This window comes from Lynx rufus, unplaced genomic scaffold (assembly GCF_022079265.1).
Source record: "Lynx rufus isolate CCGP_SWC_20201006 ecotype Redwood Valley unplaced genomic scaffold, mLynRuf1.p SCAF_5, whole genome shotgun sequence".
In the NCBI taxonomy this organism is placed as follows: domain Eukaryota; kingdom Metazoa; phylum Chordata; class Mammalia; order Carnivora; family Felidae; genus Lynx; species Lynx rufus.
In genome coordinates this window covers 145,703,114-145,725,650 of record NW_025814867.1, presented here as the reverse complement: position 1 = coordinate 145,725,650, position 22,537 = coordinate 145,703,114, and the positions used below count along the sequence as shown (strand labels likewise).

The window sequence follows — 22,537 nt, the reverse complement described above, 5'->3', positions numbered from 1 at the left end:
GCTGGACAGTTCTTTGGAGTGTTCCTTCCTGCTAAGGGAATGTCCCGAATGGTTGCTGTTGACTGCCTGAGGGCTCTCTGATTGGAGGCGGGGTGGGTGGGGGCAGCAGGGGGGGGATTTTTCATGACACTTTTTTTTTAATGTTTATTTTATTTTTGAGAGACAGACACAGAGTGAGAGAAGGGGAGGGGCAGAGAGGGAGGGAGACACAGAATCTGATGCAGGCTCCAGGCTCAGAGCTGTCGGCACAGAGTCTGACTCGGGGCTCCAACTCATGAACCTTGAGATCATGACCTGAGCTGAAATCGGCAGTTTAACCAACTGAGCCACCCAGGCGCCCCAGTGACATTTTAAACAATAGTCTTAAAGATTGGTTGTTTCTTTCTCTGCTATACGGTGAGCTATCTTCTTGTGTCTTAGTCATTTCATTTTTTTTATTCTGCACAGCTCCTGACATCATTCGGAATAGGGTTTCAGTAGAGGTCCATGGAGCTTACTGGGGTTTTTCTGTGTAGTCCCGGCAGCCGGCCTGGTGCCTGGCGTTTATAGTAGAGGATGTGGTACATGCTGGGAATTGGGAGGCTAGACTTTCAGTGGGACAGATGGAGTTCAAATCCCAGCTTTGTCTTATTTTGGCTCTGTGGCCCTGGATTAACCCTCTAAGCTCACCGTAGAGTGGGCTCCGTAAGAGCACCCCAGGTGGTTGTTATAAGGATAAAAGGATGTAATGCAGATGTAATGTTCAGGGCAGTGCCTGGCTTGTGACACATCGTGACACATGTTTAACAAGTGCACACATGCAAATGTATTCACTTGAACTGTGTGGAATCACAATGTCCCCACTCCCGAAATGCATTTACCTTTCAACATTTCAGTGTGGACCATAGAACTTGGGGGCAGTGCCTGCATTTTCCTTTGGCGAGTCCAGCGCTCACATACTTGCCCAGCCTTAGCGTGCACTAGATAACCCTCCACCACCGCCCAGCCCCCTCCCCGTGGCGTGGCCGGCAGCAGGAAAGGCAGAGGAAATGCCTGGGCCTCGCTCATCTGAATGCAGCAATCATCTGATGCAACAGTTCATTTCCATGGTTACGAACTTCGCTTTGGTTTGTTTGATCTTGGACTCCAGGTCTGGGTTAGTGCGTGTGTTTCACAACTCGACTTGGAGAGAAAAAATATCAGAGGAAGAGCTACTTGGCCGGAGATACACCTTGTTTGAGACACACCATCAAGGGGGTAGGTGGGGTCTTGTCTGCCTAACAGCCCCAAGAGAGGGTGGAGAACGTTTGCTCCTAGCGTCCTTGGCAGATCAGTGCACAGAGAAATGATGTGATGCTGGGGCAGGATTCCACCTGCTGAGGCAAACTGAGGGGCTAGGGAGGGAGCAGGGAAAGTTCTTTCCATTCTCAACCTGGACACCCCCACTTTGCAGGATCTGATGGACCTGGGTTGACAGAGAGCCTGCAGAAATAATTTTAGGGTCAGCCCTGGGTCAAAGTGGATTTGGGGTCCCAAAAGACAAGAGAATGAAGCCAGGGGCAGAGGGGCTTGATTTCACATAAAGCTGGCTTGAGACCAGCGAAACAGACCTAAAAAGACCCTCACCTGCCACCTCTGGGTGGAAGACAGTGGTTGGAGCTTGCGGAGGAGGGTCTTTGCTCCTCTGAGTTGACTCTGAGATTTCCTCCGAGTGTGGGGCCGGGGTGGGTGGGGCAAAGGAGATGGATGGGGCAAATACAGCTACTAGATTACAATCCTTTCATTTTCAATAATGAAGATGAGAGTTACCGTTTGTGAGATTTGCTGTATGTCAGGCCCCAGATTAGGTGATTTCCATGTTATCTGTGATCCTTATAACTCTGAAGGTGGACCGCCTGGGTCCATTTATCTATGACCGCATAAGAAACCAACCCCAAAACAGCAACACGAAACTAGTCATTTTATTAACTCAGAGACTCTCTGGGGTGGGATTTGGGAAGAGCATCCAAGTGACTGCTTATCTCTGTTCCGTGATGACTGGGGCCTTAGCTGCTGTGTTCCAGCACCAGTTCTCCGACTCCAACTGCCACCAATCATATCCTTTATAATAAATCAGCAAAACAAGTAAAGCTTTTTTTCCCCGGCTTCTGTGAGTTGATCTAGAAAATTGCCAAACCGGAGGTGGGGGTGAGGGCAGTATGGGAACCTCACATCTGTAGTCAGCCGGGCAGAAGTATGAGTAGTCTGGACTTCGCGTTCACAGCTGGCATCCGAAGTGGGACTGAGCCCTTTCACTGTGGGTAGATGACGTCAGCCCTTTAGCTGCATGCATAGTATCAGCAAGGGATTGAATTGTTGGACACCCAGGTGGCAGAGAATTGGTTGTCGGTGTAGAAGAAAAAAAACTCCACACGGTCTCCCATAAGCTTCTACGTGCCAACTCTGAGTTCTAAACCCAATCTACCTTGATTCAAGGCTCTCCTCTGTCCACAACATTGCATCTCGATACCCAAATCTCCAAAGCTTTGGGTTCCCTTTGCGTATCACCTTCTCTTGCCATCTGACCGTCATCTGACCTTATCACGATCCCTTTGATTCTCTTTTATCATCCCTGAAGCCATTTGTTCTCAGATTTCATTTCTGCCTGGAAACAAGGGACAGACATGTCCCTGTACACAATGCATTCCCTTCGGGGTCCCAAGCCACAGGCATAGATGAGGGAGCTCTGGGGACAAGACACAGAGCTGACACTGACACCCCTCCCCTTCATTTTCTCACAGGAGACAGGTGCAGACAGGGAGCTCACTATTGGGATAACACTGCTGTCCGCTTTAAAACACATAAGAAGTGAATCCTTTGCCATGTCAGGTACTTAAATATTTTCCCTTATAATCAACGAGCAGCCAGCTTTGCCACTGGATGAGGCACCGTGGTTTGAGTTCACAGCTTAAGACACTTGGCTGTGGTGGACCCACCAGGTCAGTAGTTACGTTTTCTTGTATAAATGCAATTTGCAACCATCCCCATATTGGTGGTTTTATCGTTCACACATCTTACATATTTCCCTCTTGAAGACCTGAGGATCTTTTATCACATACAATATGCCTCTAACTTCCGTGCATCCACCAAATTTCAGCCTAGCATCCCTATCCCCTCCTGACTGAGTCATCCCTTTGTCCTATGTCACTTGAAGTCCCTACATCCTGTTTTATTGATTTGAACCTGCTTATTCACATCTTCCGAGGCTAAAAGCCTCCTCAGTAGGCTCCTAATGTGTAAGAAATTATCAGAAATGTGCTGTCTCAGCTGCAGTGAACCAACTCAGGAGAAACAATGCCGCCCACAGCACTGATGGGTGCATTTCAGGAACCTGCCATTAGCTTTTAAGCTTCAACATCTTCCCCAGGGCAACCTAGCAGTGCAAATGGGAAAATACAGTCAATTGTTCCAAAGGGGTTTCTATTAAGATTTCCCAATATCCCATTTCTCTTGTGCAGTTGAGAGCAGACGGGTTGGGAGACACGCTACCTGGGGTTAGGAGCCTAGCTTCTCTACTTACTGGCTGTATGACCTTGGGCACAGAGTTTAACCCCTCTGTGCCATAATGTTACCTCTCTTGGAGGATAGTTGTGGGGGAGGGGGTTTGCAGGACATAAGACAAGTAAAGAACTTAGCACGTAGAGCCTTTAAAAAATGTTAGCTATTATTTTTCCCATTTAATGGTAGAAGTGAGCTAGTTTCCTGTTGGAAGAGAAAAGAGGTAGAGAAGCAAAGAGGAAGGGAGGGGCTGGAGTAAGGGGACAACTGGGGAGGCCATGGGGCTGGGATGACCGTCTGGAGGATTTGCCCATAGATCTCAAGCAGCACTATCCCAGAGACATTCAGTGCAATCCACAAATGTGAGCCACGAATGCTAGCTGCATATGGAATTTTAACTTTTCAAGTAGCCACACTAAAAAAGAGATAGGGGTCATCAATTTTAGTAATGCATGCTACATGCAATTTATTTAACCCGGTATTATAACCAAATTTATAACGAGATACATTACTTATTTTTTAAAAAAATGTTTGTTTGTTTGTTTGTTTGTTTGTCTAGAGAAAGCGTGAGCAGGAGAGGAGCAGAGAGAGAGAGAGGGAGACAGAATCTGAAGCAGGCTCCATGCTGTCAGCACAGAGCCCAACACGGGGCACGATCTCACCAACCATGAGATCATGAACCGAGCTGAAACCAAGAGTTGGTTGCTTAACTGACTGAGTCACCTAGGCACCCTGAGATACATATTTTAAATGTTTATTTATTTTTGAGAGAGAGAGAGAGAGAGAGAGAGCGTGAGCAGAGGAGGGGCAGAGAGAGGAGACAGGATCCCAAGCAGGTTTCGCCTGCTGTCAGAGCAGAACTGGACACAGAGCTTGATCCCGTGAACTGCTAGATCATGACCTGAGCTGAAATCAAGAGTCGGATGTTTAACCGACTGACCCGCCCAGGCGCCCCTATAATGAGATGTTTTATATAACTCAGTATTTCACGAAATATACCGACCAATGCACAGAATCAATCTAAAAATATTAATGTGATCTTTTCATATTCTTTTTTCATACGGAGTCTTTGAAACCCAGTTTGCATTTTGTGCTTATAGCACTTTTTTTTTCCTCTATGGTGGTATGATAGTTTATTTGCATATTTTAAGCTGCCTCAGTTATTTTGCCATTATGAATAGTGAACATATGGACATCCTTGCACATAAATCGGTCTGTTAATTTCCTCAGAAGTGAAATTTCCATGTCAAAGAGTAGAACATTTTTAGACTCTTTTAGACTCTTGATCTATTTTGCAAGTTGCTTTCTAGGGATTTTTCCCTGTTTACATTCCCATCAGCTGTGTATGACTTCCATCAAAAACAAAAGTTTGCTAACTTGAATCATAATAAACAGTGTTTTAAACTTCCCTTCATTTAACTTTTTAAACTTTTAATGGCAGTTTTAATTTGCTTTCCTTTGATTACTTGTAGGAGAGAACACTTTAATGTTTATTAGCCATCTGTATTTCCTCTGGGACTTGTTCATTCTACTACTGGGGCATTAGAACACCATCAATTTTTTGTGTACTTTATATGTGATCTTTATTGATCTTTATTTCCCATTTTTATGTGGTTTTAAATTGTATTTATACCTATAATTTTATAAAAGCTGAAGCTTTTTACAAACTAGCAACTGGTGGACATTTAAGTCCTAGAGATCTAATGCACAACATAGGGATTATAAACAGTATTATATTATAAACTTCAAAGTGGCTAAGAGACTACATCTTAATTGTTCCCACCACAGAAAGGAAATTATAATTATGTGATGTGATAGATGTGTTAGCTGATCCTATGGTGGTAACCATATTGCAATATGTATAATGAATGTGTCAAACCAGTAGGGTGTTAATTACATTTCAATAAAAATGTTTTTTGTTTGTTTGTTTTAAAAGAGAATGTTTCTAAAAGTACCTACCTTGGGGCACCTGGGTGACTCAGTCAGTTAAGCCTCCGACTTCGGCTCAGGTCATGGTCTCATGGTTCATGGGTGCGAGCCCCACGTTGGGCTCTATGCTGACAGCTCAGAGCCTGGAGCCTGCTTCAGATTCTGTGTCTCCCTCTCTCTCTGCCCTCCCCTGCTCGTCCTCTCTCTCTCTCTTTCTCTCAAAAGTGAATAAACATTAAAAAAAAATTTTAATGAATAAACATTAAAATTAAACAAAATAAAAGTACCTACCTAGCCTGAGGGTCGTTTCTTTTTGATTTTTAAATTAGTATTTGTCAAAAAATATCTCAGTAAAAATGTGGGGTTTTTTGTCTTTCTTTCTTTTTTTGTTTAAGAGAGGATATTTCTAAAGGTACCTACCCAGCATGAAGGTACTGGGTTTCTTTTCCTTTTTAAAATTAATATTTGTCAAAAAAAAAAAGCTAAATCTTTTAATTTTTTGTAGTCAAATCTGTCCTTCTCTTTGCGATTTCTTCTGTTGCTCATGCTCAAAAGTCACCTGGTTTCCTGTAGATGCTTCTGCTTTTAACTCTTAATCCTTCAGGAGTTTATTTTGATAAGTGAGATCAAAGACTGACACCTATTCCGCTACCCACCCACGATGGCCTTACCCTTATGGCACATCTTCATTCAGGCCAGCCACATTGCAAGTGCTCCATGGCCACGTGTGGCCAGTGGCTGCCATATTGGATAGTACAAGGCTTAAAGATCAAGACATTCATTCTCATTTCGCTGAGTATTTGCCATGGATTTGCAAGCACCACATAGAGAGAATATTTTTAGCAGCTGTTAACAAATTGCAGCTCTAGGCAGCAACCATCCGGCTGGCTGCTGCCGCTGTTTTCGTATCCGGTATTTGTCCCTTGTCATGACGTCGCCTGATTTCTTTTAAGGTGTTGGAGCATTTCTTTTAGCTTCCCACTTGAGGGCTGATATTTAAGGGCCTGTTTTGGTTCTATCCTTCGTTTTGAATTCATGTAACCCATGGCAACAGTAAGGTTCCCGAAGCCGACTGCTGTGTTCGGTTCCTACAGCACTGAATTAAGAGTCTGAAAAAAAGCAGTCGGCAGCAGCAAGGAAGAGGGGCCGCAGGGCCGCAGGGAGACATTGCTTTGGCAAACTCCGTGGCACTGGTGGCCACACACCCTCCAAAGGGGCACGTGAGTCCTCCTCAGAGCCTTTGTTAGTGGGGTGAAGTCCTGAGAGCAGAGTTACACTGAGGCCAGGATCTGGGGGTTGAATCCACATGAGTCGCTTGGCTGCAAATGGAGAAGCAGTGTTTCCACAGCCACAGCCTACGTCACCCACCTGGGTCAGTCTCTCAAAAACCGAGTTCTTGGGGCACCTGGCTGGCTCTGTTGGGAGAGCATGCAACTCTTGATCTCCGGGGTCGTGCATTCGAGTCTTTCCCTCTCTTTGTCTCTCTCAAAACAAACAAACAAACAAATTAGTTAATTAACTAACTAACTAACTACAAAAAAAAGATTTTTGTATTCTTAAGTAATCTCTAACTCCCAGTGTGGGGCTCAGACTTACAACCCTAAGATCAAGAGTTGCACGGTCTCCCAACTGAGCCAGCCAGCCGCCTTCCCACCCTGCCTTTCTTAAACCGTTCATCCTCCAAGCCAGCCCATTTAATTCTGGACAGTTTCCTTGTTAGTAAATGCTCTGTTACAGCAAGGAAAAATCTGATTTCTGTTTTATCTCTCGATGCATTGGTTGGGTTTTTATTTCAGCTATAAAATATTTTTAATAGAATATTGTGGGTTTTTTTAAGTTTATTTATTTTGAAAGAAAGAGAGAGAGGCAGAGAGAGGGAGAGAGACTCCCAAGCAGGGTCTGCACAATCAACCCAGAGCCCAACACAGGGCTCAGTCCCACAAACCATGAGATCATGACCTGAGCCAAAATCAAGAGTTGGATGCTTCACCAACTGAGCCATCCAGGCTCCCCACTAGTATATTGTTTTTATTTTAGGGACCCAATATTGTCTTCTTACTTCTCTGAAAAAAAAAGTAATTATGGATTTAAAATTTTTTGTTATTCTGTTCTCTGGTTTGTCTCTGTTGCCTTCCAAACTTCAAAACACATCTGTTTGGTTTTGGTCTTTGCTTTCATATTGGACAGCAACTAATTGTGGTCATGGGACAGTGCTGGCCAGTAAGCCACAAAGGAAAGCAGCTAAGAACTGCTAGGGAAGCTTTTCCTCTCTTGGTAAGAGGGCAGCGTGACCTGTCCACTTCTTCTCATCTTCTTGCTTTGAGTTTAGATGAGATGCCTGAAGCCAGAGAAGCCACAAGGTGGTAGTTCTCAAAACTGTGCAGACCCCTGGGGATCCTCAAGAACTTTCAGGGGGGTCATCACAACTATTTTTTTTAATAAAAATTTGTTAAGTTTATTTATTCATTTTGAGGGAGAGAAAGCACAGGTGGGGAAGGCAGAGACAGAGAGGGTCAGAGAGAATCCCAAGCAGGCTCCGTGCGGAGCTCGACGTGGGGCTCAAACCCATGAGTGGCAAGTTCAAGACCTGAACTGAAGTCGGACGCTCGACGGACTGAGCCACCCAGGTGGCCCAAAACTAGTTTAGCAATAATAGTAAGACTGTGTACAGTCACAGCTCGCCCCCCTGGGGTCTGTCTTTCCCTCGTGGCCTCGTCCGCTTTGTTTCCTATCACTCACGTCACGCTAACGACGCGAATGTCTCTAACGACACGACCAGAGGATGATGCAGTCTTCTCCTCTGGCTTTGGTGAATTTCATTCAGCAAAGCCCACCCCACGCTGGCTTCAGTTGGGTGGATGCGGGGAATCACCCTGTTGATGGGTTTGGTACAGATGGATGTTGTAGTAAACTGAACATTCTAGGCCTTTTTCGTGAGATCAGCTATTTTTGTACACTTGGTATTCCGAACCTGTGGGCCAGACTTTATCCTGATGAAATTTCAAATGTTAGATTTCATCCATTATTCCAGCCTGTCAAGATATTTTCCAATCTTAATTCAATCGCCTGGGATGGCGTTGATCCCTCTGAGCTCCTGATAAGCCGCCATCACAGCCCACAAGCACTAACGGTACCAGACCGAAACGGACGTGCTCTGTGGCCAGCAGGCTGGTGCCCACAACCACTGCTCTGTTCAGATAAAGACAGAACGGATGGCGGAAGGGGGCCTAATCAAGGATTTGGTATTTAAAGGATAAAGTCTCTGATCCTTTTTTCTTGCACTTCTGGCTTTCAGTTCAAGGACTCCGTTTCTGGACCTTTTCCCCAAAGTGTGTGGACCAGAGATGGGAGTTCTATTTTTTTTTTTTAATGTTTATTTATTCTTGAGAGAGAGAGAGAGAGACAGAGTGTGAGCAGGCTCCAGGCTCTGAGATGTCAGCACAGAGCCCGATGCGGGGCTCGAACTCCCGAACCGGGAGATCATGACCTGAGCCGAAGTCAGAAGCTTAACCGACTGAGCCACTCAGGCACCACCCCCCCCAGAGATGGGAGTTCTAAAGGAAAGTTTCCAATGCAAGTTTCTGAGAGGGCCCAGATATATTAAACATAGAAGTAGTGGCTTTCAGGACACCTGGATGGCTCAGTTGGTTAGGCGTCTGCCTCTTGATTTCTGCTCAGGTCATGACCTCCCAGTTCATGGGTTCGAGCCCCGCATTGGGATCTGTGCTGACAGCCCAGAGCCTGCTTGGGATTCTCTCTCTCCCTCTCCCTCTGCTCCTCCCCAGCTTGTGCGCACACATTCCCTCACGTGCTCTCTCTTTCTCTCTCAAAAATAAATATTAAAGAAGAGAGAGGTAGTGGCTTTCTGGTCACTCTTTTTGACTTCCTTTTCTACCCCTAGAGTCACAAGAAACATGACCAGGATGGTAGGTTTTTCTTTTCTTTTTTTGTTTTTAATTGTTTTTTAATGTTTATTCTTTGAGAGAGTGAGAGACAGTGTGAGTGGGGGAGGGACAGAGAGAGAGGGACACAGAGAATCCAAAGAAGGCTCCAGGCTCTGAGCTGTCAACACACAGCCTGACGAGGGGCTCGAACCCACAGACTGTGAGAACATGACCTGAGCCGAAGTCAGACGCTCAACGGACTGGGCCGCCCAGGTGCCCCGGGATGGTAGGCTTTTTGAGCTGCATTAGGCAGTGTACCAGAAATCAGCCACCTTAATTGTCCAAGTAGAGAAACTGAGGGGGCGGTGAAATCGAGTTCCTGGCCAGGTTCGCCCTGGGACAGGGCGATGGAGCCAGGGCAGGAACCCCCATCCCTTTGCTCCACACTGAGCCATCTCAGTCAGTTGACCATGATCATGTTGCTGCTGCCACTTCCTAGAGAATTCGTGTGTATCCAGAATCTGGGAGGAAACATTAGTCTCTTACGAAAATATGCAAGAATAGGGCACCTGGGTGACTCGGTCGAGTAAGCCTCCAACTTCGGCTCAGGTCATGATCTCATGGTTTGTGGGTTCAGGCCCCACGTCGGGCTCTGTGCTGACAGCTCGGAGCCTGGAGCCTGCTTCGGATTCTGTGTCTCCCTCTCTCTCTGCCCCTCCCCTGCTTGTGCTCTCTCTCGCTCTCAAAAATAAATACATAAACTTAAAACATATTTTTTAAAATACGCAAGGATAGATTATGACATAGAATGCAAAAATCACTTGGATTTTCAAGATGCAACAGGAGGATTCCAAGAAACGTGCATTTGCTAGTTGCTTGGGCCTGAGATGCCAAATCTCCCCAACAACACAAAAATAGATTCTTTTACCTCATGAAACAGTCTTGAAGCAGAGAAGTAAGACTTCAAATAGACATAATGAATGTAACAGCACGGTTTATAGAGACGTGTCAAAGGGAAGTACGTGGGGGGCATAGCATTGTTTCCCTCATACTATATTTATTATGATTATGATTATGATTATTAGCTCTATAGAGAGTGTGATCAGTGCACAGAACATAAAAAAAAAAAATGCTTTCTTCCAGGTAAGAAGCTTTGTAAGGTGACCAGTATGCCACTGAGTCCTGTCTGTGATACACAGCTTCATTCATTTTACTTTATGAGGACGTCATCGGTCAGTTCTTGCAAAATTCCAAGGAGGCAGAAAGGCTGCTTGATTGAGACTCATTTCCCCTGGCTGTGGACTGACTTTATTATCCATAATTAATGGTGAGTAACTCGGTAGATGGTATCCCTTTGTAAGCATGAATTTCTAACCAAAGAACATCTTTCAGCTCCGATCATTGTTCAATTGAATGTTGCCATGGGACTACAGCTATTTATTCCCGCACAGTGTTTTTCCAGAGAACTGTGATGTGGCTCTGGTGACAGAGTGTATGTTTCATAGCTATGCAATCCTTTTCTTTTTTCCTCTCTCTCTCTTATTTAACAAAGAGAAACAAAAGACCCTCACCATATGTGTAACATTTCCCATGAATACGTTAGAATGTCAGAAGGGAGACCGATGCCGGAAGATCCTGGCAGGGTAGAGGCCCCTCCTGACCGTTTCATTTCTGTTTTCATCTGGTGATGTGCTAGAAAGTAGATTTGACATGAAGAACCGAAGATCATCCAGAAATTGCTGAACACCCCGATCGTGTGCATCAGCGGTTCCAAACAGATACATCCTGGAATAATAAGCCCATGGGTTTTAGAGTAAATACGTCCCCTTTCTCCTCCTCAGTCAGGACCCTGGTGCCCGTCTATTTCACAATACAGATGTGCGTAGGGAACAGCTGTTGGGTTTGCCTGCCTTTTATTCATCCTGTCTTTTTCAGCTAAAACACTTCAGTTTTCTTTTGGGGATCCACCCCTCTCCGGGGGTGACAGTCAAAGTGTGTAACAACTGGAATGACATGGGTATTACCACACCCACACAATCGGAATGGATGCTGACTGTGACACCTGCTGAACCCAGATTCGCTCATCAGATACTGTTTTGATGAGTCCTGACATCAAGATGCCCTGGCCTTCCTTCTCTAAGGGCCAAGCATGGACCGAGCTAAGCCAAACAGACCCTCTGCCCTGAGAATTTGCATGCTGACAGGCAACACACACAAGGGCCGAAAACATGTGGCACAGGTGGGTCCCAAACGTGTTGCCTGGAAATGCCAGCTTCTCGTGTACCCTGCTTCCTGTCCTTTCCAAGACCTCATTGTTCAGCTTTTCCTTTGTTCTATAAACTATATCCATTCAATAAATTTTATTTATTGACTTACTTATGTACTTCTTATTTATTGCTTATATTGCACCCAGAATTCATTTCTGTTGCTTACCACCAAGGCACTCTAAGACAGTTATTCAGAAAGTAAGATATTAAAGCAAATTTTCTGCAGTGGGAATCCTGTTTCCCTGGGTCATTTTGTTATAAAATTGTAACAACGATCCTGTGGAAGGAAAAAAGCCTTCAAGAGAATAAGTAGGAAGTACGATAAAAATATAATTAAGAAAAGCAGGATCGTCGCGGGGGTGCGGGCAGGGGGAGCACGGGAGGCCTTAGTTTACTCCCTGGTGTGGCACAGGGCTTGACCAGGTGCAGCAGTAGCACTAAACTTTCTGTGAGTTGCTATTTCTACTTGCTTTGTTTGTTTGGTTTGTTTTTTGGTTTTTTTGTTTGTAATTTCTTTAAAGTGGCTTTCTACTTCTAGGGGCACCTGACTGGCTCGGTCAGTGGAGCGTGCAACTCTCGATTTCAGGGTTTTGAGTTTGAGCCCCACGTTGGATGTAGAGATTACTTTTAAAAATTAAATTAATTTTTTAAATCTTTAAAAAATAATAATAGTAAGGGCACCTAGGTGGCTCAGTCGGTAAGCAGCCGACTCTTGATTTCTGCTCAGGTCACAATCTCGTGGTTCGTGGGTTCAAGCCTTGCATCACACTTTGGGCCTGCTTGGGATTCTCTTTCCCTTGCTCTCTGCCCCTCCCCCACTTGTCTGCATGTGAATGTGCTCCCTCTGTCTCAAAATAAATAAATAAAGTTAAAAAAATAATAAATTAGCTTTCCTTTTCTTTTTAAGTTTTTTCGTATATTTTGAGAGAAGGAAAGAGAGATAGAGAGCGAGCAGGGTAGGGGCAGAGAGAGAGGGAGAGAAAATCATAAGCAGGCTCCACACTGTCAGCACAGAGCCAGATGGGGGGCTTGAACCCATGACCACGAGATCATAACCTGAGTCAAAATCAAAAGTCGAATGTTTAACCGACTGAGCCACCCAGGCGCCCCAGTAAAGTATGTTTCTCAGCTCTTAGTCACTAGATTAAATCTTCCAGAACATGTTTCTTGCCCTCTGAGGCACATACGATCACCTGGAGGATCTCATAAGAATGCAGTCTCGGGGCGCCTGGGTGGCGCAGTCGGTTAAGCGTCCGACTTCAGCCAGGTCACGATCTCGCGGTCCGTGAGTTCGAGCCCCGCGTCAGGCTCTGGGCTGATGGCTCGGAGCCTGGAGCCTGTTTCTGATTCTGTGTCTCCCTCTCTCTCTGCCCCTCCCCCGTTCATGCTCTGTCTCTCTCTGTCCCAAAAATAAATAAAAAACGTTGAAAAAAAAAATTAAAAAAAAAGAATGCAGTCTCATTCTCCATTTCCAGCAAGCTCCCAGTGATGCCAGGACTGCTGGCCCAAGGACCACACTTGGAGCATCAAGGATCCAGGTTACAAGATTCCTTTCCAGCCCAGGTTTCCCAGATTCCCCACTTAGGGGTTGCAGACCACCTCCCTTTGTGTGTGCAGATAACACTTGCCATACCACCCCTAGCCAGCAGGTGTCACCAACGCACTCTAAGAGTCCCCGCTGGACTGATTTCCTTGCGGACCCGTTGATAGGTCCTGAAAGGACGCGAGCCAAGTAACTTTCACAATCTCCAAAGTAAGCCTGTTCCATAGCATCTAGTTATAGTTTGAACCCACAAGCAAAATGACCAATGAGGGGGATTCTCGGTAAGTGTTTTTGTAACCATTTTTATTTCTGATGTTCAAATCATCTGTTCGAGCCTCACTGTGGAAATCTGGCTCTTTACGCTTGTAAGGGGGAAGTTAGAGGTGCTTTAGCAAGGCTTGCAGCGGCTTGATGTTTAGAGGGCTCTCTCATGCATTCTCTTATTGCTAGAAGAACCTTCATAATTCACAGATTGGAAAAATAAAGGCACAGAGGGGAGAATGTAGTGACTTGTCCAGCGCAACAAAGATAGTGAGGGACAGAAATGAGATTCAAACTTGAAGTTCTGAATCCCTCCATCTTTTTTTTTTAATGTTTATTTTTATTTTTGAGAGAGAGGAAGAGACAGAGGGTGAGTGGGGGAGGGTCAGAGAGAGAGGGAGACACAGAATCCGAAGCAGGCTCCAGGCTCTGAGCTGTCAGCACAGAGCCCGAAGTGGGGCTCGAACTCACAAACCATGAGACCATGACCTGAGCTGAAGTTGGAAGCTTAACTGACTGAGCCACCCAGGCACCCCCTTAATCCCTCCCTCTTTACCCTACTGTGGATGGACAAGCAAAAAGACTACCAGGGTTCTCTTCTGTATTAAACCTTGTTTGTTTGTTTGTTTGTTTTCAACAAGATTGAAAGTTAGCTAATGTTTATCAGGAATCAGAACCCATAGTTCTGGACATAAATTCTCCCCAAATACAATGATGCACTTTGAATACCATTATCTGAGATTGCAAGGTTTCTATAAACATTGTATTTATTCGCTATAACCAAGGAGTCCCTGGCCCACATATTGTCACAGAGCTCCTTTGAAAAATTTGAGGGGAGGTTGGACATTAGCAAAGAGGTAACATTTTGAGTAAATTCAAATTACGCCTGAGGGGAGAGGAGAGGAGTTGATGTCTCTCATCCTGGAGGTTGCAGCCAGAGTAAACTGTGAGGGCTACTCCCGACCCTTCCCCATCACCCCCCCCCCACCATGTGGCACAGAGTCCTTGCTGTCACTGGTCTGGCTAAGTGGAGCAGATTCTAGAGCACCAAATCTCAGGATAGGAAGCACCGCTATGGGTGATTGCTAAAGCCCTCCACCCCCAGCTCCAGGAACCTCAAGATCATAATTGAGCATTTTGCAAAAATGGTTTCTGTGGGACGTTAATATGGAGAATTAGGGAAAAAAATGTTTCCATGGTCAAGCAAATTTGAGCAACACTTTCTTTCTTTCTTTCTTTCTTTCTTTCTTTCTTTCTTTCTTTCTTTTAATGTTTTATTTATTTTTGAGAGAGAGAGACAGAGAGACAGAGTGCGAATGGGGGAAGGGCAGAGAGAGAGGGAGGCACAGAATCCGAAGCAGGCTCCAGACTCTGAGCTGTCAGCACAGAGCCCAATGCTAGGCTCCAACTCATGAACCATATGAGATCATGACCTGAGCTGAAGTCGGATGTTTAACCAACTGAGCCATTCAGGCACCCCAGGCAACACTTATTTAAATGGAGTTACATGCAGGACTTTTTCATCAGGGCTTCTGGGAATGGGGCGTGCACCCTGCTCCCCATTTAGGAGGTTAAAGGAAGCTTAGTTTCTGCAACATCTGAGGCTTGCAAAACACTCCTTGAAAATCCTGGTTCTGTTCATCTTCCTCTGCAGGACAGGCCACGGGGGCAACCTGCAGAGTCTCATGGGGGCCTCCCATTGGGTTTAATGCTCTGCTGTCGCTGTCCTGAGATGCTTAATCAGTGTGGAACAAGGGCTCTGTATTTTAGTTTTGCATTCAGCCCCACAAATGTGTAGCTGGTCCTGCCTGTGGATACCTTCCTTGGAGGCGACCCTGGAGGCCCAGGAGGAGCTGGGTCTTGGCCTAAATGTTGTGGATGCTTTCCCCATTTTTTTTTTTTTTTTCCTTTCTGAAATTTTCTTTCTTCCTCTTTCCTCCCGTGCTGGCTCTCTTCTCCCTTACTTCTGCTGCTTCCCTTCTCTTTGCACCCCCAGTCTTCTCCTCCCTTCCTTTTACCCTTTCTCTTCTACCCGGGACCGAGGATCCTTTCTTCAGCCTAGTTTTATCAATCACTGGAATAATGTTTGGTTTCCTTAGTTCCCCTTGGACTTTTAATGATGGGAAGTGCTCTATACGTTAGCACATGTTTGTGGTCCGAAGGGCGGTCCGTTGCACTGAATCTGTGCTCTGTCGACACAAGGCTGGCGTGCCAGCCCTGCTCTGGCCACAGCTGCATTCTCTAGTTTGCACCTGGCATTCAGGGAGGCAAGCACAGAGCGGAGTAGAAAGCAGGAAGGAAACACAGTGCAGTGATCATTAAAGCAGCACTAATCACCTCTTTTGTCTAAACGTACACAGTCAATGGTGGGCCCCTGGGTGGCTCAGTCCATAAGCATCTGACTTGGGCTCAGGTCATGATCTCACATCAGGTGAGCTCCTGTCCCACTTTGGGTAAATCACGAGTCCCGCTTTTCTCTTTCTCTCCCTTGCCCTCTCTCTCTCTCTCTCACTGCCCCTCGTTCACTTGCACCCTCTCTAAAAAATAGATAAATAGATAAACAAACAAACAAACAAACTTACACAGTGTAAACTCAGCTCAAACCACTGTAAGGAAGAAGACATTGTTTTCTTCTAACTGAGCAATATTGCTTACACTGAACAAGAGAGCAATCAAAGGGTGTGAATGGCTTCAGGTATAGCTGGATTCGGGAGTCCAAATGATACCATCTAGACTCCTTTCTTGCCCCCTCTTTATCTGGAATCCCTGCTTTCCTTGAGGGCACATTCACTGTCTAGATCTCTCCACGTGGAGGCCAGGATCATCCCCAAGAGCTCAGCTCACCCTTTCTTCATGGCTTGTGGTCTATAGCAAGTGTCATTCCCCCAGGGGTTCCATAGCACAACTGAAGGGGAGATTTGGATTGGCCTAGCAGGCTATGATCGTATCTGATGAGCCCACCCCTCAGTCAATTACAGTGACCTAGAGATTGGAACATGCTGGTGAGGGTCGTGTGCCCAGCCACATGGTGGTGCTGGTAGTTCTGGTGGTTCTGGAAGGAAGACCAGGTTCTTCTCAGATCACACAGAATGGGTTCTCTTTAAGAAAGAGGGTTCCTAGTGCTAGGAGAAGGAGAGGAATTCGTGTCAAGCAGACAAAAATTGACAACTCTACGTAACTACCCCCTCTCGGTTTTGTCCCTGGACTCCTCCCTTCCTCCCTTGCTTTGCTCACCTCTGCTTCAGGGTCTTTGGCTATATCACCTCCTTTCCTCCACCCTCCCAAATCCCATCAGACCTTCAAGGCTGAACCCACAGTGAATGCTCAGAAAGTATTTTTGGGGGGGCTGATGGAACACCGAAGTGGTTTCATGAAGGAGGCAGATCTTTTGTTGAATCGAAATGAGTTGGTTCTACTCAAGCTACTTACTTTCATCACTCTTATGTGAGACTCTCTTCTGGTCAAGGCTTTTTAGTTAAAAGGATCAGATTGCGGTGCCGCAGTGGCTCCATCAGTCAAGTGTCCAACTCTTGATTTCGGCTCAGGTCGTGATCTGAGATCGAGCCCTGCGTGGGCTCCATGCTGGACGTGGAACCTTGGGATTCTCTCCCTCCCTCTCCCTCTGCCCCTCCCCCACCTGCCCCCCTCCTCTAAAAAAAAAAAAAAGGATCAGACAAACGAGTTAGTATAAATGAAAGGGGGGAGACTAGAAGGAGCTGAGGACATCTCATAGAAGCAAAGAACAACTGAGCCTCAGGGGAATCTGGAAGCCATCAGGCGATAGGATGACACTCAGTCTTTCTAGTGCTTTGGAGAGAGACATGGTCTCTAGCCCTTGTATCTGTCCATCTGCATGGCTCTCCCGCTGCCTCAGCAGGCTGCCATTGTCTGATGACTCATCACTCTGCTCTGTGGGGAAGATGACCGCCCCAGCCCGGTATCATCATCTTTTAGAATACATTCTCTGGTCTCTTTGTTCAGGTTTCGAAGAGACAGAGAATACATTTGGTCACTGACCATCAAACGTATTGGCTCTCCTTGGGCATGCCCCATCTGTCCAATAATCTGTTCATTAGGGTTATATAGCATATATATGGTTGCCTCAGCCATTGGTGGCAGCAAGGCTCCAAGGAGGAGCTGTGGGCTGGGCAAGCACCCCCAAACATGCCTCTCATGGAAACATGAACAACAGCTGTTCCACAGGTTAAATCAACTAAAGGGAAGAGAAGTTAAATGACTCATGCAAGGTGTCCCAGGCAGGGAGAGGTAAAGGGTGGCCTGAGACCCAGCTGTCTGACCCAGGAGCTGCTTTTTCACCCCTTCTAAGGAAGAGGGATGCCCAGAACCCTAAGCATGGATTCATGACTTCACAGTTTTGTGAGTTCAAGCCCTGTGTGGGGGGCTCCACACAAGCCGTGTGGAGCCTTCTTGGAATTCTCTCTCCCTCTCTCTCTGTCTCTCCCCAACTCATGCTGTTTCTGTCTCTCTCAAAATAAATAAACTTTTAAAAATAAAAAATAATGAATTCTGGAATAGTGCACTGTCCAACGGTTACATTAAAATGAGTGGAAGAAAAGTCCTTAACTTGCTACTTAGATAAACATTAAGCACTCAGATGCTAGTATATTTCAGAGAAACTAGGAAGTATGTACTAACTAGGATCTGGGTTGAAAAGATGCACTTAATAGAATAAAATTCAAGCAGACAGCTCTATTGAGGGATTATTAATACGGGCAAGGCATTTTCTAAATTGTAAGGAAATCACTTATTTCTGGTCATATTAAATGCATTTTGCCCTCCAGAGCTCTTCATCAACTAGGAATGTTCTTAGATGCTCGTAATAGAAAATCTAACTAAAACCAGTTTAGATAATACATTCTGTCTCAGTGAAAAGGCTGGGAGTAGGCATTTCCAGGGATGGTTCAGGTGATCAACCATATCCCCCCGCACCCAGACTGTATTTTTCATTTCACCTGATTTTTCATTCCAGTCACGGTTCCCTTATGGTTTCAAGATGGCTCTGGAAGAAAGAGAAAGAGCACCAGAAAGTCCCCCTCTTGCAGTTGTCCCTTTTGATCAGGAAACACGTTCTCTTTTTCAGAAGAACCTCGGCAGATTTCCCAAAGTGTCAGTAAAGAGACCAGGACACTTGGCCAATGTAGCTGCTAGGGAAGCTGGAAGTGTCACTGTCCAGCAAAATGGAATGAGATCGATATTCTTGATATGCTGACTTCAATCATGATCTATCCCCTGGGGATATGCCAGAGTTGGACATATTCCCCCTGAGCAAAATCTGTGTTCCATTAACAAAGGACACCAAGAGTATCTTTTGCCTCCTCATAGTGAAGACAAGTACAGCTGAAGGCGTTGCGTCAGTGTTAGGCTGTGTGCCTGAATCAAAATGATATTTTGGAATTAGACACATTTCAGCACAAATTACCAGCGAATACATCAAAACTCCTACTTAAAAAAATTGTTTTTTATGTTTATTTTTGAGAGAGAGAGACAGAGAGTGAGCAGGGGAGGGGCAGACAGACACACACAGAATCCAAAGCAGGCTCCAAGCTCTGAGCCGTCAGCATAGAGCACGACATGGGGCTTGAACTCACTCACCGTGAGATCATGACCTGAGCCAAAGTCAGATCCTTAACTGACTGAGCCACCCAGGCGCCCCTCAAAACTCCTACTTACCACTTAAGTAGCTTGGGTTTGCAGATACAGTGCTCTTTAGTGAGGGAGTAATTAAAAAAAAATTTTTTTTAATGATTATTTATTTTTAAGAGGGAGACAGAGTATAAGTAGGGGAGGGGCAGAGAGAGAGGGAGACACAGAATCGGAAGTAGGCTCCAGGTTCTGAGCTGTCAGCACAGAGCCCAACACAGGGCTCGAACCCATGAACCGCGAGATCATGACCTGAGCTGAAGTGGGACGCTTAACCAGCTGAGCCACCCAGGCGCCCCAGGAGTAATTTTTTTTTAACATGACAGTTCTTTTATTTTTTATTTATTTTTGTTTGTTTGTTTTGAGAGAGAAAGAGAGAGCAATGGGGGGAGAATCAGAGAGAGGGAGAGAGAGAATCTCAAGCAGGCCCTGTGCTGTCAGCATGGAGCCCATCACAGAGCTCTATCTCACGAACCGTGAGGTCATGACCAGAGCCAAAATCAAGAGTCGAATGTTTAACCCACTGAACCACCCAGGCGCCCCTTAAATGACACTTCTTATGCCTGGTTTATATTAAGGACCTCCATCCATTACAAATGTGTCATTACTCGTGTTAATGTGTCGCGATGTCAACGCCATTGGTTCCTTTAAGAATGAGTGTTAACCATATCCACCAGCACCAATTACTTGGTGATTCTCATGGATGGGGGACATCACATTGGGCTGGCTTTCTTTTCATTTTAAAATTCATATTCACTACTGGAATAAAAATAAAATAAATTTGTATTCAGGACCTGTCAAAGTATGTGTAATTGAGAGATTCACTTATTTTGGTTTTAATAAAAGGTTATCTGATTTGTTGGCATTAAAAGCAAAAGAGAGTTGGGGCACCTGGGTGGCTCAGTCAATTGAGCTTCTGACTTCAGCTCGGGTCATGATCTCACGGTTCGTGGGTTCGAGCCCTGTGTTAGTCTCACTGTTGTCAAGGGCACCTCACAGAGCCCACTTCAGATCCTCTGTCCCGTTTTCTCTCTGCTCCTCCCCTGTTCTCTGTCAAAAATAAACAAACATTAAAAGAGAGAGAGAGAGAGAGTTAACTTAGAAGCCTTGTTCAAATAATTGAACATTATTCAAAATCTAGCAATTGCCCAAACCTTCCAGGTTTGGGAAGCCTGCTCCCAGGGACCGGAGGCCTGGTGGGGGTCTCTGTACATTGCTGGGCTTGTGACATGTCCAGTGACTGGCCTTGAAGGGAGTGCGGTCAGATCTTCTGGTTTGTTTGTTTGTTTATTTAAGAAAAAACAAATCTGGAATCTGGGGGAAATCCCACTTTTATGAATATTGGCAATGAAGCCACAAAACTTTAAAACACTGAAGGCCACTAGAAATCAGATATACAGGCCTGATTGGGCGGGAGGGCTGTCCCCTTCAACTTTGATGTAAGCCCCTCATTAGAGAGAGAAGATCTTGGAAGCCCAGGGTAGAAAGGCAGCAAGTCCAGAAGCACAGATATTTCCTGGGACCCACTCCAGGCCAGGTAGGTGGTTCCCTTCACTGAGAGGTAAGTGGCTTGCTTGCCCAAATTGAGCAGAAGGTCATATGGATTCTGACTTCCCCTTCAGGACTAGAGAATTTTTCCTCCCAGCTGCTGGGAAGGTTGTCGACTGACAGCTCTCAGTCATCAGCCTTCTTTGGACACTGGTCCCACTCAGAAGAAAACTGTCCCACCCAAAGGCCCAGCCCTTTCTCGGGGCAGCCAGTGTCCAATGAGCCCTCGTGTCCTGATAGACCAGCTCAGCTCTGAGCTCACCACAGGGTTACCTGAGGTCTTCCCAAAGACGGTATTGCAGAGAGATTTTCCCTCTTCCCCATCCGGCCCTTCCCTCCCCAGCTGCTCCTGATCCCAAGGGCACTTCCTGCAGGCTCATTTCCAACTCAGCTCCTGTCTCCCCTGGAACATGATCTGTGACACTTGACTCCTCTGTCTCCTTTCCATGTCCCAAGTCAGTATATTTTAATGAGCCAGGCCAACCTAAGATAGTAGCAGTCTTTGATGGAGACATTGTCCTTGCCAAATTAAAGATTTTCAAGAGATGTAATGTGAAAAGATCCCCCCTTCACATACACTTATTAAAAATACACACCTTGGGGGCGTCTGGGTGGCTCAGTTGGTAGAACATGCAATTCTCGATCTCAGGGTTGTGAATTCAAGCCCCACATTGGGCATAGAGCTTGCTTAAAACAGATACACACAGGACAAAAAATGTGTGTTAGAACTGCAGAGGGACTTTCTGCAATGCCTGTTCAACACATGAACTGCTTCTTCCATCAACTATCAAACCTGAGCGAGCTTGCAGCCTCTGGGACAAGTATCTGATGAAACAATATTCCACCAGCCCATCGTAAGACTGGAGGCCAAGACGCAAACCAACATGTGTCTACTTGGGTTGGATGTTGGGATCCCCGTGAGCCCGGTTCCTAGAATCAACTCAAGTTGATATGAAAACTTTTTTTTTTAAGTTTATTTATTTATATTGAGAGAAAGAGAGCACAAGCAGGTGAGGGGCAGAGAGAAGGAGAGACAGATTCCCAAGGAGGCTCCGCACCATCAACACTGAGCCAAATGTGGGGCTTGAATTCATGAGCCGTGAGATCATGACCTGAGCTGAAGTCAAGAGTCAGAGGCCTAACTGAATGAGCCACCCAGGCACCCTGATATGAGCTATTTAAATAAACCAGGTTCAGGAAGAAAAAGCAGTAGTTGGAGATGCTGGAAATTTTGTTTTCCCTCATGATTGTCAAAATAAAAGTTACTCAGTTGAGCCTTTCTCTTCTAAATCTATGCAACCCCACACTGAGGGGTTTATTTTATAGCACATATTTGGAAAGGCCATTCATTTTTATGAATAGTGGTAATAATACTGAAGTAGATATAATAGGGGAGAAGATCCAAACAGATAAGAATAAAAAGGAAAATGATTATCTCCCTCTGTTACATTTGCAGATTCCAGCGGGAAAGATGTCAACTGAGATCAAAATGACAGATGGCACACATACTCCCAGGTGCGGCTAGACATAAATATTGTTTCCTCTTCAGTCCCTTCTTCTTTGAAATATCACTACCAAATGGTCCACTCGAAACTCAGGGGGAAAAATTAAAGAGTAGCGCAAATTCTGAATGTACTTAATGTTGTAATGGATTATCATTTCAGGACCAGAATTTTCTGTCTTGGCCTACAAGTATTTTCATGATCAGAACAAGAAGAGGGAACATTTGTCATTTTTCTACTTAATGACTTCAAAAGTATCTGCCCTTTTCAGAATCTCCTACTACAAACCCAACAAATCCAGTACACAGCCAACTCTCTTCCCCAGGTCTCCATCATCTCCAAAGTCATAATGGAAATTGTAAGGAGTTTCTCTTTTTTTAAAAAACATGTATGTATGTATGTATGTATGTATGTATGTATGTATGT

At 45.4% G+C, this 22,537-nt stretch overlaps 1 long non-coding RNA gene across 1 annotated transcript; it reads left to right on the top strand.

The window, feature by feature from the left end:
* The first annotated feature begins 1,158 nt into the window (after positions 1–1,158).
* Positions 1,159–11,668, top strand: LOC124526868 (uncharacterized). Its single transcript, XR_006965759.1, has 3 exons — positions 1,159–1,236; positions 10,473–10,656; positions 11,265–11,668. It is a non-coding gene; the product is annotated as an uncharacterized LOC124526868 (long non-coding RNA).
* The last annotated feature ends 10,869 nt before the right edge of the window (positions 11,669–22,537 follow it).